Consider the following 3,523-nt stretch of genomic DNA (forward strand, 5'->3'; position numbering starts at 1 on the left):
TATATATATATATATATATACATATATATATATATATGTATATATATATATATATATATATGTAAAGCTCCTCTAGTAAGAGGTTCAGAGAAATATTTCTCACAATGTATTACTGGTAATTCAGGTGTGTTGATTTGTTTACAGCATAGTAAATATATATTGAACACTAAAATTTTTTAAAAATGTCTTTGATTTTCACTCACTTCAGAAATATTTATGAAAACAGCTGTACTAGGTAATCAGATTAAACTCCCTGAATTTTCTTTATTATCTATTGTTTAGAGTGCTGCCATTGGTCTAGTGCTACATAGAACTTTTCATGGAAGTAGCTAATATTCTACATGCTCAAGAAAGCTGGTAACTTTTGTTTATACTTCCTTGAGCCATCTTTAAATTCTAATTTTTACTGTATTTCTTTAAACTCTTTAGAATACCTTGAGCCTTCTGGGTTTTTTGGTTTAACTGTGTTTTTCTGATGTTAGTAGGCTAAATGGTAAAATTTAATAAAAGAAAATAGTAAAATCTGGTATTTTAATGATAAGAACAATTCTTTTTATCATTAAATCTTATCAGATGCTTGCTGGTTTGTTTGTTTGTTTATTTTCTGCTGATGTTTCACATCAGAAGTCTAGAAGAGTTTTTTTTACTTTATAAAGAATAGATAACTGGATACTCACATTATAACTGGATACAAACATTATTTACATAACACACCCAGCAATCTGTTGAATTAGCTCATTGATTTCTATAATCTTAGAAAGATGTATGTGGAAAATAAACCTAGTGACAAATAACATCTGTTAGTGTCACTTTAAAATTTTTAATTTAAAATTTATTTTTTAGTATCTAAATTTAGAAGAGAAAGTACTCAGTGCTCTAATAATTCTCTGAAAATACCCTACATTCATAAATGTGATAGAAATAGCCTAAAAACACATTTAAGTAAAATTTGTATGTAATTTAGTAGAATTTTTGCTAAAGGAAGTTTTGAACAATAATACAATGTTATTGATAGAACATTGAGGTATATCCAATGCTGGTATGAGAGAGTAGTTAAGATGTTTTTAAGTATGCATGTGTGCATGTGTGTTTGTGTGTGTTATATTAGCCCATACATTAGATGATTCTCATAGGAAGTAATAATTAATTGAAGGGTTTAACACTTTATTCTTTAAAGAAGAAAAGACACCGTTACTATTTATAAATAATAACCCAATATAAGTATTCTCCTCTGGGTTTTAGATGTTTGTTGCTGTTGATACTCTCTTATGTGTTTAGGAATGCTGGAAAATAAGGGATCAGTTTTGTGGTTGAGCAACTTGGCCTAGACAAGTTTTTTTTTTTTTTTAATTTTTGTGGCTTTATAAACAATACCATTCAAAATTTCCACTTCCTCCCCTCCTCCCATTTCCCTTCGTTTCCCACTCACCCTCCTCTCTCCCCCTAGAAGTCCAAGGCCCTCCCCTCTCCATCCAGGCCTAGGAAGGTATACATCCAAACAGACCAGGATCCCCAAAGCCAGTACATGCAGTAGAAACAAATCCGAGTGCCATTATCATTAGCTTCTCAGTCAACCCCCATTGTCAGCCACATTCAGAGAGTCCAGTTTGATCACATGCTCGTCACATATACACATTAGAGTACTACTTAGCCGTAAAAAACAATGACATCTTGAATTTTGCATGCAAATGGATGGAAATAGAAAACACTATAAGAATGAGGTAACCCAGACCCCAAAAGATGAATATGAACCTTCGTCTGGCAATGGATGGAGATAGAGACAGAGACCTATGTCTGAGCACTGGACTGAGGAAGAGCCGGAGGGAGAAGATGAGCAAGGAAGTCAGGACCATGAGGGGTTCGTCCACCAACTGAGACAGTGTGCCTGATCTAATGGGAGCGCACCAAAGCCAGCTGGACTGGGACTGAACGAGCATGTGATCAAATCGGACAAGTTTTTATAAAAAAAATACAACACAGAACTAATTTTAAACTGTTGTTGGATTTTAAGTTGTGTGCAAAATGGCATTGTCTTTTATGTGGAATCTTACTCCGGTCACCTCCGAGTTTCTCTGAAATGGTATAGCTGTATATTTTAAGTTTATTTTTGGTGAGAGGTAATTTTGTAATCCTTTTTCAAAAGGCTCTTTTTAAATTTCAAAGTAATTGTTGATAATACAATTATAATAATTACATCGGCATTTGCTGAACATTTAAATGCTTGTTCTAGGGTGCTCATATGAATAATTATTAACAAACACACCAGTATGATATATATATATATCTTCTTTCCGGTGACTTCTCAATTGTGATACTGGTATGTAAGGATAATCCTTGGGATTTGTTAAGACATTCACATTCCTGGACCATACTCCTGAATGTTTAGACTGGGGCTGTGGGTAAATTGTATTTGATAAGCACTGATTTAATATTATCTCAAAGGACTTAGCATGTAATATTAGGTTATAGATAAACTGTGACTTATAAAAGCTCACAATTGTCAGAGCTGGAATCTAAACCATGATGTTCTTCAAGCTTTGTTTGCTCCATTTACTTTTTTTGTTTTGTTCTTTTCTTCAGAAAGCAGATACTTCTGAATACTATTTAGGGAATTTAGTAATATTAGTGGAATCTCTATATTGTGTTATTGTCATGTTTACTCTTCTGCTTTAGGTATTGAGTAGCATGTGTACCTAGTCAGGTGAGCACTTAGCGTCATTTGTTAGCCTCTTACAAAGATGAAAGAACATACATGACAGCTGTACAGAAAACATATATTCATGTGATTTCCTTTAGATGTTGTTTGAAAATGAAGAATACATTTTTGAACATGTGATTGAGTGATAGGCAGAAATTCCTGGCTAGTGTTTTGATTCTACCAGTGTACACTTATTGTTTAAGATGTTTTGGAGTAGAAATGAGTGGGTAGGTGAGATATATTGCACATTTAACATCTGGAGGACATGTCTGCATCCTCAAAGTCCCCATCTTCCCAGTTAAAAGACCTATTAGGAAAAGATCTTGTAATCTTGCCAAGGGTACCTGGAACATTTTCTTTGCACCTTGTTTAAGTGCTTTAGGAAAATGACATAGTATTTTTTAGTACTTAGAGAACCTTTCAAATCTTTGGCTAATGGCTGGTTTATGAATAACCTGGTATCTTGGAAGGAATTGGCCTTGAAAGGAGCAGTAAGTGGGTTCTGTCAGTTAAGTAATGGAAGTCATGATAAAGACACCATTTATTTAGAGTATTTTTCATCTTTATTATAAATATTATTTTAAGTCATATAGGACATACTTTAAAATCTGGTTCTTTTTTCTTTTTCTTTTCTTTTATTTTTTTTTCTTTTTTGCAAGATAGATTTTCTCTGTGTAGCTTTGGAGCCTGTCCTCAACTCGCTCTGTAGATCTGTAGACCAAGCTGACCTCGAACTCACAAAGATCCACCTGCCTCTGCCTCCCAAGTGCTGGAATTAAAGACGTGCATGACCACCTCCTGGCAAAATCCGGTTCTTTTTTTTTT

The 3,523-nt window shown here is 33.6% G+C and overlaps 1 protein-coding gene across 2 annotated transcripts in view; it reads left to right on the forward strand.

Moving 5' to 3' along the window:
• Positions 1-3,523, forward strand: part of Acvr2a (activin A receptor type 2A) — a 76,866-nt gene that overhangs the window by 46,649 nt on the left and 26,694 nt on the right. The window lies entirely within an intron of this gene.

This window comes from Microtus ochrogaster, chromosome 4 (assembly GCF_000317375.1).
Source record: "Microtus ochrogaster isolate Prairie Vole_2 chromosome 4, MicOch1.0, whole genome shotgun sequence".
Lineage (NCBI taxonomy): Eukaryota > Metazoa > Chordata > Mammalia > Rodentia > Cricetidae > Microtus > Microtus ochrogaster.